This window comes from Bombus huntii, chromosome 3 (assembly GCF_024542735.1).
Source record: "Bombus huntii isolate Logan2020A chromosome 3, iyBomHunt1.1, whole genome shotgun sequence".
Lineage (NCBI taxonomy): Eukaryota > Metazoa > Arthropoda > Insecta > Hymenoptera > Apidae > Bombus > Bombus huntii.
In genome coordinates this window covers 11469470-11485495 of record NC_066240.1, presented here as the reverse complement: position 1 = coordinate 11485495, position 16026 = coordinate 11469470, and the positions used below count along the sequence as shown (strand labels likewise).

General features: G+C 37.2%; 2 long non-coding RNA genes across 3 annotated transcripts in view; one reads left to right on the top strand and one right to left on the bottom strand.

Annotated features, from left to right (window-relative positions):
• Positions 1-16026, bottom strand: part of LOC126863685 (uncharacterized) — a 238782-nt gene that overhangs the window by 98233 nt on the left and 124523 nt on the right. The gene's annotated exons all lie outside the window — the stretch shown is intronic.
• LOC126863683 (uncharacterized) lies at positions 199-623 on the top strand. The gene is made up of 2 exons (XR_007688943.1): positions 199-330; positions 419-623. It is a non-coding gene; the product is annotated as an uncharacterized LOC126863683 (long non-coding RNA).

Here is a 16026-nt window from a genome sequence, read left to right as displayed (position 1 = left end):
CGAGAAATTTACGTGATCTGACAAATTTAATAAAACGTCATGCAATATCATTCTTCCGATTGTAGTAAGTTTTCAGTTCGTGTATCTACTGTTACAATCTCTGAATCTTTCTAAACGCGATTCAGCGGCCATTCTCCGGAGAGACGTTATTAATAAACGTCATTACGACCGTGACGTAACGTGTTGGCCGCTGCAACAGGTTAGCACAGCCGAGTCCTTTACAGTTACTCGGCGCAGTTCGTTGCATCCTAACGGAACCGCCGCTGTTCCGGAAACGTCGCGAAGGATCCACATCCGATCGCCTCGATTGCGTCACTGTCCTCTGTTGCGGTAAATAAAATTTTATTCCACGTTCCTGATATTTCAATGTTATATTTCTAGCTTCATATTGGGAAACCATTTCATCTTTGATTTGCAGGTTCGTGATTAAAGAAACACGTTTTAAATTCATTTTTATATTAAAGCTCGATGATACGCGTCGCGTCACATTTCTATATAACGATATAATACTAATTTTACAATAGAAATATGCAAATTAATTAACATCCAAAAATCGGCAATTAGATCTTCCATAATGATGAAAACATGTAGCAAAAGAGCATGTTTTTCTTAACTGAATCAAATACATCGAAATAAAAGAAATTACACGTCGATGATATGTAACGTTAATTGGAGGAAATAAATGAATAATAAAATTGGTAGAAAATTCGATATAATTCCTAGAATTTGAAAAGTGATCCGAAATTTTGGCTTCTGGTGTATAATAAATCATATTCAGTCCCGAAATGTTTGGATCACTGCGAACGTAGCGCGGCTTCTATCGTGGTTTTTAAACAAAGTTTACGATTACGAGCGTATAAATAGAGAGACTGACCGGTTGATTGCTGGCATTCGGCAAAGCAACGCAGAATCCTTTTTCGATGGTTGTCGGGAGAACGTTGATTCTACGAAGAAAATCGATAAAACCGGTCACCTCGGGACGAGCTGTGATCTCGAAGCAAACTGCGCCTGTTATCAGCGATACCCCTCGTGTTCTAGGAAGCGAAATCGCTATCACCGTCCTTGGACGGCAAAATGGTCGACGCAACCGACACGTGCGTCGTAAAATCAACATTGCGACTGTAACCATTGTAACCGTTTTCGAATCTTAGCAAGGTGTATAACAAGGTTTACGATTTCGATGATTTAGTTTTGATGAATGTTCTTCGCCCAAAGAAGCTTTACTATTCCTACGACTATTTTATTTTACTGTGTTTATACGATCAAAATTTATCCTATATATCGTAGTCTTTCACAAGTCGTAATTTCAGTTTATTTTTCTATTATTGTTTTCATTCGTCGCGGTAATAGTTTTCCAAAGGCAGAGTTCGCAAGGAAGATGTAATTTCGACAACGCAAGAACGTTTCCTTTCAGCCAAAAAAATACTATCGCCTCTATTATTGTTATTTTATCTTTGTAAGTTACTAATCGTTGTTCTAGTAAACTTAATAAATTCCGTTCATTCTCTTTGAAACGCAACAACATTTACGGTTTCAACTTGCCTGCGACCAAAAACAATCAGTTGGAATGTTACAAACCACTTACAAACATGTAATACGAAATCTTTGTATCGTAATTTAGTTCGATTATTCATCAGGCACGTGTGTCAATTACTAGAAAACTTTTGCCAAAGTATGGCATTATATTCTCGAGTAATACTTGTACGCAAAATTAATTTCGCGATGACTGTTTCTACATCTGTAATTAAGAATAAAAATTCTTAAAGAGTAAACAAAAAGTAAAAAATGGAAATTTGGGTCGATTAAACGTTTGAAACTGTAAAACCATAATTCTTTGGTAAATACAAAGAAAAAGAAGAGAGGACAGGCACCGACACTCGAAGTGAAAAAGGAAAGATATGCACAGACTGTGGAGCAACACGAGCCGCGAAATAAGCGAATAGACGGGAAAATGGATTCTGGCGTTAAGTGGAAACGGCCGGGAATGCACAGGCGGAAAAAAGAATGGAACGCGCTAGCAAAGTGCAGGAACGGTGGCTATCGTCGAAGCAGCACACCACCTTCGACCTCGTAATTGCTTCCTGCTACAAAATCTTGGCTTTGAATCAAACCTTTCGAAAATGTGAGGAATGCAACGAGAAAATACAAGATATCATCCGTGCGAGTTTACGACAAGAGCAATAATCCTTTTGATTGGATCTTCAAGGATAAGTAAAATATCTGGTTGTCTATTCAATTTATTAATTAAACAGATTCAACACCGTCTCAATTTTGCAAAACTTGTACATAATACGCTTGGAAAAATGTTCTTATCTATGTACATGTTACAGCCTATCTCGTTCCTCAGCCTGTAAATTACCTGATTCTCAAAACTTTCAAACGATATAAAATAATTATCACAGGCCTAATTGTCCAATTAATATCTTCATCTTCTCGATGTGATTTTCCTCTCCATCTGAAATGCTTACCAATGTAAAATATTCAAGTTTCCTCTAATCTTCCCTAAACGCAAAGAAGAAGTTACAAAATTAATCGTTCCATTAAATAATACGCTATTTGCCGATAACAAAATTCCCATTTGAAATTTTTACCCCATTCAACTTACAGCAAATATTTCCAAGACTACGTAGTAACTACCAAACCATATCATCGTCCATAATAATACGGTCCTTGTGTTACATCGAATGTCCGGACACTTAATCTGTCGCGATAATCCCCAATGGGAATTTGGTAAGTGGCCTTGGTAGAACGCGAGGGAGCTTCGCGTCGTGTATTCTTATCTTCTGTCGTTTCGATCCGCGACACGTTTCGATCCGTGATCGATCTAATCGCACGTGGTCGATGTTCGCGCGACACGAGGAGGTCGATCTACACGCGCCGAATTTTCAATCTCGGGCGTTCGTCATCGCCTTTTTAGCGTCGACCCGGCGAAAAGGACGTTCCACGTTCGCTTCCACGGGCCTGCGTTTACGATCGTGACTACGACGATACAAGGGAAGGAGGCACAGAGAAAGAGAGAGAGAGAGAGAGAGAGAGAGAGCCGCGAAGGGGCAGGAGACGAGGTGACGCGACCTTGCGCGATTCCAACGATTCGACTAATAATAATACCAAATCGTTTCGCAAATGCCGCAACACGCGCCACGGAGTTCCATCGTTTTCTTCGCATTTTGCTCCTCCTTCCGCTTCTCTTCCGCGTGGCTTCTTTTTACACGTCTGCCTTCTCGCGGTCTTGTCTGCTGTAATATATTTCGTGGATTTTTGCAATTGCTTGACATTTTATTAACACGTTGACTGACAGCTTCAAGTATTTCATCCTGCAAGTACTCTTATCGTTAGTAGCTGATAAAATGAAAATTCTCCTATAATCTAAAGAAGTTGGATCTGGAACGAATTAAATTAACGACGATCGATAAATAAAATTATATCGTACTATAGCACCGCTACACAGTCTATCTCCACCACTGTTCGTCGAATATGGTATCTTTATACAAACTTTGTAAACTTTGTCAACAATGGACGTGGACGATGATCACGAAACTGGCGCTGGATTTCCATTTACGGACGAGATACGAGAGAACCTCATGGTCGTTCGTTGAAAAATCGTAAACAAAAGTCGGTGGACTCCCATATGCCGATAAAAATCGCCAGAAACCACGGTCACATGATAATAGAGGCTTATTACGCAGCACCAGAAGCTTGTGACTAAGGCGATAAGCTAGAGAGTATTTTTAGGACAGATAGATGAGACGTTTATACGATACACATCGTTCCGACTCACCAAGTGGGCAAAGAAAGAGCAACCGTAGTCAGTGTTAGAGACAAAATGGATGATGCTATGCCTTTGTTGACGTTTCTATTGGATCTTTTTAATGAATTATGCAGTATATATATTATTGAATCACTCTGTAAGATATCTTTGCAAAAGTAGGCTGTTGTAAAGCAAGTGTAATTCTTAGCTGTAAAACTGAATAAAACATACTACATAGTACATATACATAGTAATGAATTATTCTAATGAAAAATAAAGAACGTGACAGGAGATTATTCCGCAAGTCGGTAGCGTAGAATAAAATCTGTTCGTTCTTCGACGAAGAACATATAAATTGAGATTTTTAAACAGAAGATGCATCGATAAGAGAACGAATAAAAGATCGAAAAATTCGAGGCTGTTCCATCGTATGAACGTAACAAACGATGAAAAGCTATTGAAAGCCAGAGGACGCTCGCTTGCTAGACGATAATTGGTGACCGTTTAGGGCTCGTACTCGTGGAAGGCCTTGGCGTGCCCGAGTGGATTACGTGGCTGACTTCCGGCGTTTTTTCGTGGGTCAATCCTCGCGAGATCACTCCATAGGGTCACCTCCAGGCTTGACCGATGGAACGAATGCAGAACGATGACTCACCTGGCAGACGACGATGGGCTATTAGCAGTCGACGATTAAAAAGGCTTCGAGGATGTCCAGTCCGCGGAATTTGCCTGTTTCCAACCGAAACGATTTCTTTTTCTCTTCTTTTTTAACGTTCGCTCGATTTACGAAAACACGCTGTTGCGACACACGATATTTCTTTCTTTCTATGCTCTCTAATTTTTTACATCTTCTTCGTTTCCTCCCTCGTTTCTATGGTTTCCCCTTTTTGTCAAGGCTTTCGAACGTCTCGAGTTTTCGGAATATTTGGTTTAATGTTGAACGTTTAACTCGAAGGTTACACGGTTGTCCGTGTCATCAATAATCCAGAAACCGATAAATATGCTTATGACAAGGAACTCACGGAAGGAGTGATATAAACGACAAAGTTCAGTTTGAGAAAATTCTGACTGAAGTTTAACTTCGATAAAGAAAATCTGCGTAACGATTTCACGTCAAACGTTGAAATATAGTATCATATAATAAAGCTCGTTAAATAAATATGGATAATACGAATTATTACTGTAAACCTTCATTCTTTCTTTCTTGGAAAGAACGCACGTGTATTACTTTTTCGTTGAATTTCTCTATTAATAATTTCATTGAAAACCGTACGTACCGTTGTTATCGATAAACAATCGTTAGTAAGTTTTTCCACAGAATCATTCCGCAATTCGATATCTCGTAAAAATAAAACAACTCTTACAGAATCTTTTTCTTTCCCTTTCCCTTGCAAAGATTGTTACTTACTGGAAGACTCTTATTAATTTTCCACGCGTCAACTACGCGATATCGAGAAGCGCCAAATCTCTCAAGTACTTAAGGTTTTTTATTTCTCGAATTCATAAGAAAGGAAGATCTCGAAGATAACGTTCGTGAAAGATAATGTCAATACTTTACACTCGTTTTATGTTCGTTTGGTATCCCTTTCGATCCGAGCGTCACTTGATAACGGAGATTCTCACCATTTCGATTGCATAATCTACGTGGCATTATTTTTTGCTGGACACGCGCAATATTGTCTGCAACGTAATAGCCAATAAATACGTTGACGTCAGGAAAGTGTTGCGTATTTTGCGTCGCGTGGTGATCCTCGCCGATATACCATCGATATATCGTCACGATATTTCCTGTCTACGTGTATATAGATCGCAAGGTGAGGCTGAAGTTTGGACCGTCATATTAATTGCAAGATCGAAATGATGCGATAACATGCAATTCAGCGCGTATTCTTTCAACGTTGGATAGTCGAGTATACTGTGTACGGGATGTTACATGTAAAATATCCACGAATTTTAATCGTTTCGTTCACGTAACGATTTAATAAACAGATGCAGAGAATTGGGACTCTATAAAGTGTTTTAGCATAAGACGAATAAGAAGGATGGCATTGCGTCAGAAATAGTTAAGAGTATTACGAATCTCGCGAGTGTTCGTTCTTTTTGAAGAAAATATATGTAATACCTGTCGATCGATATCATCTTGAACATTTATGGCATAAATAATATAGTTTACGACGTGTACATTTATTTTTCAATCGCGAAAGTATTATACGATAATAAGAAGAATGTTTTCATGAGAAAATAGAAATTCTACAGCAATGGGATCAATGAATAAACGACGAATCGAGGATCAATTAACGAGGGTTTTAAATTGATTAGAAAGTCGATTGAAATTAATTAATACAAGCTTTTAGTCGAAAAGTTTTTGAAAAAAAAACGAATGCCTTTTTAATAAAAAGATCTAATAATTGTAATATGCCCAATGTTAATTTGCTAACTGTTAAGTTAATTAATAAATAGAATTTAACATCGACTTAAATTCCATTTAAGAGTCTCTCGATCGAAGAAGCTGGTAGGATAATAGTTAGAGCCAATAGTTATAAAAAACGATCTACCATACAAACTGGTTATACAATGTAAGTATTAATTAGTAAAGCATACAATCGCGTCAAACGAATCCAAGAAAATCAGAGGAAACCGTGTTATTACCAACGATTACTCCATCACTTAGAGCTTCTTGCCGGTTATGTCAATTCTGGCCAGTTTTTGTCGAACACGTTCGTCAAACGAGATGAATATGAAATTCGAAACAAGGACAATCACGAGAAGTAGCTGCTCTTTATATCAAAGAGTATCAATTTTAATGAAAATGAAAATCGACGTAACTTACTTGTTTCGCGATTTTAAATTTTGCCATCGTTTCGTTTATCGTTTGTCATATAAAAAAGGAAACTTTGCGCATGAAATAAAATTTATATTTCTATTAAGCAAATAGAACAAGTGTCATAATGTATATTGAAAACCAATTGCTTTCTTCAAAACATTAACAAGAGTTAGCGTGTATCGAAATACTTGTAAAAGTAGTTCGATGCGATATTTTGTAATATAAACCTCCTACGTAATGATTTCGTCATTATACAATTTGTTAAGAAAAATGGTGTGTAACATACGCAATGGCGAGCCATGTTATTCGACAAACAATCAAACAACCGATGTGCTCCCTTTAATTTTCCTTCGAATATTGAATACTTAAACATCCGGAGCGTTGATTGCAAAATGGATGGAAAACAACCTCGAAGTCGTTCGTAGAATCAGTCCTTGATTCAATAACCTCTGTTTTTTCTCTGCTTCTCTTTGGCGTCCGAGGGAAACGAAATTCGATTAAATGCATAACGAAACACCAGCCGATGTGATTACATTGAAAACAAAAGCAGACGAAAACAACGTGGAAATAATTTGTGGTATATCGAAATAATATTAATCTCGATTCAACAGGTTTCATCATTTTCATTTTTTTTTCTTTTTGCCAATTTTACACGAAAGGAAGCAAAGAGATTAGAATTATTAAAATGCGATAAGGTTTAACGTTTTGAAATTGAGCCTACAATTTTGTATAAAATAATCGAATTTGTTGTATATCGTAAGACACTATTAATCTTTATGTAATAAATGAAAACTTAGAAAAGCGGAAATAATATGAAAAAGGAGAAGATGATCCAAATAAATAACTAACTCGGAGAGTTTCAGGCTTGAATGAAAGAAAAATGTCGTAGAAATGGAAAAATAAAAAACATAACTCTACTGGAACGATAAGAATAATAAAATAACGTACTCTGTATATGTACGTACATGTACGTACTCTGAAATTATTGACAAGGTGAAAGCAAATATTAATAAATAATTCTCGTATCGCATTTTTTATGAGAAAATAATAATCTCCGAGATTAGCCTTTTTTTTCGTTCTTCGATATCTCTTTTTTCTTTTTATTTTTACCGATAGTGGGATAATAGATACAATTAACCAAAAAACAACATTTGACGAACGTGTTTTCCTTCATTCATGTTTGCGTCATGGTTTCTTGTTATTCCAATATTTTTCTTGTTATCAATAAAATGACAAAATTGGCTAATACATGGACAATTTCCAATTGTTCGAGCGACCAAACGCCACCTAAAAGAAAGTCAACTTCGCTATTCTTTCTTCGCATTTCTATCTTGCTTTTTAATCTTTGCCAAATATCCACACAGCTTTAGAAATCGCGAACAATTTTCTTGAAAACTGCACGTTCAACCTAACCCTCGAATAAATAAAAAGTAACGTTATTAAAAAATATATATATATACAAAAGTTTCTTCTCTAAATCGAATCTAATACCGTAAAGTAGAAAGAAAGAATGATAAATCCCTCGAACAATGTGTCTTCTTCTATCCACAGTACACAAGGTCGTCGTTTCTGATCTACAAAATGATCTTTGTCGGAAATATAACGATTTATCGGCAGAATAACAATTTATGAAACCGAAGGGGCCGAGGAGTGGAACGCTCGTATGGCCATGTCGAAAGAAACAAACGGTCGAGCGTATCATTATTCACGAATGTAAAAGGAAGGCTGACGCACGCGAAGCGGGAGTCGCGCTAATCGCTGGTAGCCCGACGCGACCGCAGCCTCGACGTCGTCCGATAACGAGGAAAGATTATGCCCAAGGACAAGGCCACGCCGACTCCGCGCTACGACCGCGCGGACGTTCGCTACGAGGAGACATTGCAACGAATCCGCGAGGAACACCGCCAGATATGCGCTTTGCAATTGTACGTCTACTGCGACAGATACACAGTGGCTGCGGAAAATATTTCTACACCATTGTATATAAATACGATGTATAATAATATACCATTCGTATACTAATTAAAGGAAGTTTCAAATTGACACACTATAAATTTGAGTAATTTTTGTATTAAAAAATTGTTTAGTGGGTGATTTTCATATCGGTACCAAGTCATCTATTCCTTGACAAACGTATCATATTTATTGATTATTCTTGTTAAATATAGATCGATCTTGTAAAATTCTGCGGTCTTTTTATACTTTTCAGTTTACAAACCTTCTTTTCTTCGCCGTTGCAATTTGGTTCGGGTATATCAAATTTCGTATCATTCGAGCGATTTAATGGACAAAACGGTTATAAAATTCCATTTTTTGAAATTTTCGAAAATTTTATTACCAAAGCGCTTGGTCGGTGGTTATCTTGAAAAAATACAATTTTTTGTTTTATCGAGTTAACCGATTCGGCAAATGAGCGACTCGTATGTAAATTTTAGCATCCAAACGATTATTGAGATAACGAGATAACATCAACAATACGATCACCGTGATTCTAACACGCGCACCTACTGTCCTTGCCACGCTACCAGGCCCACTGTCAACAAGAACAAAGTGTTAGCTGCTCCGGTGAGTCCGCCTGCTTTATCGTTCATCTCGCCATACGTCGATATCTAACGATTCTACATGGAAGATCGACGAATTGATAGATTCTTCCCTTTTAGCGTTATGAATCTTTACGACCTCGATTGGTATCGAACAAATGGTATGTTTAATTGGCGATTGGCGTAGTTTGAGTAGGTTTGTTGTATTGTTTGATACTATCAATCAAGAGATCACTGAGAGATCACTGAAAGTTTTCTGTAATTGGAAAGTGACGTGGTTTGAGTAGGTTTGTTCTGTTATTTGAAGATGTTGATCAAGAGACCATCGATGTCAACTTAAATTATGTAGCGTAGCGTCTATAGACGCTGTATATTAAGTTTGTACACGTGCAGAACAACATCCTGTCGATTATCTAATCCTATCCGCGACTGGCCAAGTTCAAGTATGCTTGACAAATTTTCAAACTCGATTTTCTCGAACACGAAGCGTCGTATGAGAAAGTTCTCTTCCGTATCTTCTTATCTTTTAGCGGAGTAACATAGCGATTCAGTTACTACGTGTCAAAAGAATAGAATAATTCATCCGCATAACGTTTTCAAATTTTCTACAAACAATGGGCGCACTTGCGTATGCTTCGTAAAAGCCTGGCTTTTACGAGCTTATTTTATACGAAAATAAATTGTTATTCAAACGCGTACAATCCGCAGAACGGAACGGGTGGTTGGCTGTTCGTCCCTTTCGCGGCCGAAACGCGGTCGAAACGCGGCGTAACGCGGTCATCGGTTACAAAAGCGTCCGTTCTGCTTGTTTTCACGTCCTTTATATTTGGGAAATACGGAAACGTAACAGACGTCCGTTTCCTTCTGCTTCCACGTCTCGTCCCGTTACGTCACGACACGCTCTCAGTTTCCGCCAATTTGCGTCATATGTACGTGTAATATAAACCACGATGCACACATACATAAGTACAACGACTACGAAAAGTATCTGCGCGCTGTTGTATCTATCGTAGCATTTACATACTAATCAATCAGATCCAAGTATATTAAATTTCGTACGAGTCAGTAGTGATTTCGAGTGACTAGGAAAAATTTGATACGCTCCATGGGAATGAAACGTATAGAATCTGACGGAAAAATATTTGATTGAAAAATAACGGTACATGCGAATATTTCCTGTAGCCACTGCATAGAGTGGCTACGTACGATACAATATAGAAGAATATCGCTTCGTATCAAGTAAATTAATTTGACGATCGAATCGATCGTTTGTACCGATGGACAGTTCGTGACACGCGTTTCGTCGACGATATCGTAAGTGGAATGGGCCATCCATGGTCAGACATGATTTCGATATCGTTGATACGTTGATGAATAATCGCGATGAGATAGCGTTGAATGTGGAAACGATGTTGGAACGTTCGAACCACTTTTTAATTTAAATATTACATAAATATCAAACAGATGACAAAATGTGATGTTAATAAGTAACATCGTTTACTGTACTTCTATATATATGAAAAATTGCTACATATGACGTTTTATTTTAGAAAATGTTACTTTATATGCGGTAACCTAATTCGGTAGCTTTGTCTCGTGTGTAACATTTCATATGCAACGATCTAATTTGGTAGTTCTGAGTAATAGATATCTTTAGGATCAATCTTTTTGGACATTGATGAAATTAAAATAAAAGGGAATTACTAAACTTAGTAGAGATAAATTATTATTAAATATTACTAAATACATACGATATAGAGATAGATAAATACAGAGATAAATAATAATATAACTTACTAGAGTTTATATTATTCGAACCTATTATTATTATTATTTATCTCGTCATTAGCATTTATTATTTATTTTTATCGTTTACCATCGACGTCTTTGTTGTATTAATATGTAACCTACATAGGATATATTATTACAAGGTTTTGTTCGAACATACTTGGCAAAGTATTGTAGATGATTTAGATTTGGTACATTGGATACGATATACGTGATCTTAAAAATGATTCAAAAGGACAGAGAATTAACATCGACGACAACAGAGGCAAGCTATTTCGTCAGTGTAAGCAAATCGTCGACAGAATACGATACGCACGACGACGCGAATGATTTACAACAAAGCAAACAAGGGATAGCGAGCTTTCCGAGCTTTTGAAACGCTTCCAATCCTATGTTTCTGTTTACGATAAAATATCAGATTCTTTTCGAAAATGGGACCTTGAAAAATCTTTCTCGCGATATATTTCATTTTGAACCATCTTCTCCCTTCAATTCCTTTCAGATGTTTGCAAAAGTCCGCCGATATGAAAATCGACAATCGTTGAAAAATTAAAAGAGAAATAAGATTGGTTCGAAGAACTCTACCTATAGAAATTCGTACCAGTTGGTACATCTCGATTATCCAGTTGAAATCTCTAAAACAATTCCGCCAAGTTCGAAAGATCCCCTGCAACTAAGAAAGAAAATACTGGAAAAAAGAGCGAAAGTGAATCAGAAGTGTGGATTTAAAATTTATCGGCTATCACGCAACGCTTGCTCTCACGTGACAAGGTGATCGACGTCAAAGATGGTTCAAGGATCGTCGACGAGGGCGATGAATTTCAATGGTGCCTGAAAGAATATAAAATATCGACGCGGAAGACGAGGATTTCAAAGAAGTTGCTTCGCGAATATTCTATCTTGTTCTCGAAAACGTCGGCCACGTAGTGTGCCACGGTTTCTTTGCAGTTCGAGGAAACGTGAGTCAAAAGAACGACGCGTGGACATCGAAGTCCACCATTCGCATCTTCCTGGAAAGACATTAGACGCGATCTATTCTATCAAACGTTGGCCTTGGCGTAACACGACCCCTTCCACGAACAGATATATCGTTTCATCGTGGAATTCGAAGGAGTTCTGGCTGTGGTCTAACCTCGTCATTGATTTATCGTCGCTTCGAGGTGTTGTCGTGCAATTTCGAAGGAATTTCGTTGTTGACATTTGGAATTAATTTCGGCCATGTTCGATGGACATCGAAGCTCAGAATTCGCGTTACCATCTTAACCCTCGACTGGTATCGTTGAAACAAGATAGATCGTTGCAATAATTTCAATCGCCACGTATAATGTTTAAGCGTACAATTTTATTTATTTCCCTGTGTGTTTGTCAAATCGCGTAGAATATGGAATATTAAATAAAATGCATCGAAACGGAGTATCCTAAACCAACGGTGTCAGTAGACGACCAAACTGCGAAATTCGTAGAAATTCGTCGACTTGTTGGCAAAATTGACTGTATTAATAATACTCTCAAGTAGTAAGATAATTATCCGTCCGAAAACTGAATCATTTTTCAACGCGTGAAGAAATTTTGTTTCCTGTTAATTATGAATAACGCATTTATATAGAATTAATGCGTTTATATAGAAACCACGAAGTATCAAAGTTTGAGACTAGTTCCACCGAAAATAAATATATTTATGATTCAATTAATTAGTAATTTATTAGTAAGAGGATTGATTAAATTAAAATTGATTGAATTTTCTTCTCCATTGGAAATTATGTGCGCTTTATTCGATTCATTATTACGTAGTTTCAAGTTGAAATATTGATTTTATTCAACGAATCAATTTCACGCGACCAGGTATGTCTTCGGATCGAAAAACCTTCGGTTGTATAAGAAGTAGCGATAAGTACTATATATACAAAGAGCGGCGTGTTTCTACCGATCCTCTGTTTACTGCGCCATTTAAACACACCGAACGTTATATCCAGATCTCTGATAAGCACACGTTGCCGTGTTATCGCGATAAACGCCGGAGTTCAAGTACGGATCCGGCTGGTCGTACGATCATAACCTCGAACAACGCCATCGTTTACACGCGTGTGCTTCCCTCGCCAGTAGGTACATACATATCTGAATGAACTAGAGGAAACGAAAGGAACAGAGAGGAAAGAAGAAAATTGAAGGACAAAAGTGGAATTGTGGAACTGCTAGCTTCGAATATCTCTGTTATTTCGTGTAATAAGCGAAAATGTTACTTATAATCGTTGCATGGTCGCAAGAAAAACGTAACATGGCAGTAACAGTTTCTCTAAGTCTAAAGGTTAATTTTTTTTCATTCTTTTAACCGTTAACTAAGTTTAACTTATGCGTATAATTGGATTAATATCACTCGAGAAACTGTACGAGTTACGAATTACAAGTTAAATTTGTTTATCGATCAGTAACGATAAAAGTAAGTATTTAGTAACGAGACAAATGAAATTCTACGAGGAAGTTTTATCATTTATACGATTTAAAATATTTTATACAAATTATAATTAATTGATTTCTCCATCTAGCGTAATCCAGCTGGCATCCAATCATCCATAGTCCAAAGATACCAGTAGAAAATTACCAATCTTTATCCTTCCAAGTGTAACATACGAATCAAAATGAAATACGTATTACCTTCGTCCCTTAAAATACAGAATATGCGAGTTAAACTCGAGTACCCCAGAATCAAGTACCCTAACACAAACACGCGTATCACTTGCGAGCAAACGACACTATTGAACGATAGATTTGAACGTCGAATTTATTACGATAAATTATCAGAAAAACTATGGCTCTGAGTAATCGTATAAAATAAATAAGAAGGACAAAAGGTGTTGGAACGATCTCGATCGTTCTAAACGATTCTACATTGACGCTACCTGTCGAAAATACTAATCTCTTCTCGATATCTGTGTCTGATTATCTACGACCACTGATACGTCTGTTCCTAAATCCGCACGGCCAGCCGTTCCAGCAGGATTCTTTGTACTCGCGAAGGCCACCGAGGCCATGGAATTTTATTTTTTACCGTGGCCAGCCGGAATATTATGTCAGCATTATGTATAGACGCGATACCGCGGACGATGCTTCGATCTTTTCGGGCAGAAGTCAAACTGAAGGCCAGCCACGCACGAGAAACGCCTCGTAGCGAACCCGAACGAACCGTTCGACGTCCTTGCGACAGTTTTAGTCTACGTTTTAGCGAGTTTTATACTCGCGTCGGCGTGCAAGTCTCACCTACAACATATGAAAGTTGATTTACATTAACCGTTCAGAGACAAAACGGGTACTGCACTCGTTTGATCTGAATGAAGACACATGGTGTTCACGCTATCGGTTTGTGTCTGATACGCTAAGATATGAAAATAATGTTTGCTCGTATTACGGAATTTTCATTTTTTTTAAGATTCTGTATCGTTATGAAAAGAAGATGATAATAAAAATTCAATTTAGTCGTTGTATCATCGGTATATAATACGTAATATAGTAAACTGCGGATTTTTATTCATTTATGAACAATTTAAATGCGCAAAAATGCACACAATATAATAAAAATATGTAAAATATCCAAAATATAGTACCTCTTATAATATTTATCAAATAAGACAATTGTCTATCTAGGTTTCATTTATTTTTTAACTACTATTTGGAAAAATATGAATTTGTATAAATATCTGTAATCCAATTATTACAAATAACGTGTAAATCGATTTTGAAAGAATTACGAGTGAGATGTCGTCTATTCTGAAAATCCAACATGCTTAAACGTCACAACAGCAAATTTGTCCCAGTGGTAGATACATCTTACGTCACTATTTCCAATAAAATCGCGAAATGATCGTACACGTATTTGCACGAGACTAAGGCAGAAGGTTTTCATACATCAGAATCGAATGTCTATTGTCTATGCGGAATCCACGTTTGGTTTCTCTACGAGAAATTCAAGGCTATATCATTTTTCTAACTGGGGCAAGTGGTGTTTTTAGGAAATCGTGTTTGTATATATTGTTGTTGATTTATTTGGCCGTGTAATTCGGAGATGAATCTTTATGAGAGTGGGAATTGGAACGTGAAGCTCGTTAATGGGAGAATATCGGCCGGTATTGGATAGCCAGGCTTCTGGCATCAGGTTGATAAGTTTACATCACGAGTCGTTTGAAGCATCTAACAAATAAGATAAAAAGCAAATTCCAAAAAATAAAAATAAAAATTGTTTCTCTTAACTCCAAGAAATTAGTAGAAATTAATAAATTAATGGAAATATCATGATCTACTTTCTTTACATCGGTCCATTTTCTCCTTAAAAGCACACGAATACATAAAAATACGTAGTTGATAACGTTCTCGAAAGAAATATTACCTTATAGATATTTTGTCAGTATTTTGATAGAAATTGTATCACAAAATATTATCGAGACATAAACAGTTAAAGGTTAAAAAGCGGAAGCTCGAGCTCCTAGAGAAACCGAAGAATCCACGAGCGAGAGCTATAGAAACTTAACGATCGGTGTCAATAAGAAACGAAACGTCTGTACGATAACCATGCGAAAATCAGCAATCAAAGCGTCCACGAGTTGAAATAGCGGCGAAGCTCAAGGCCAGGAAGTCCGCAGATAAAGTTTCCGCGAAGCGGTCGAACAATCAAATCGATCGTGACGTTACTCGAGGTTAAGATCTGTCGACGCTCTGGATCCGTACTTGAACTCGTCCCCGCTGAATCATGCTGATATCGCGCTCGATAACGAAATCACACACGCGCGTACAACACACGTTGCTACCATATACATTATCGTTCAAAAATATTTGAATATCTGCTTATTTCTAACAAAACGTGTAGTAGCTCTGTCGCGATTCTCGAATTTTTACGTTTCAATCTAATTTTAGCAATCAGCAAGGATTTCTAGCGGTTTAGAGGAAGAGACGTTTAACATTGAAAGGAGAAATCATGCGTACGAATAACAAACTTTGTATATTTCGTTCAAGCTTGAGATATTTTTTAACGCGAAAAAAAAAAGATATAATTGGATCGAAAATGAGTGGGAAAATTCGGCAGGATTAATCGACGATCGACGATTTTGTTCCCTAGGATTGTCATTGGTACGTAACAG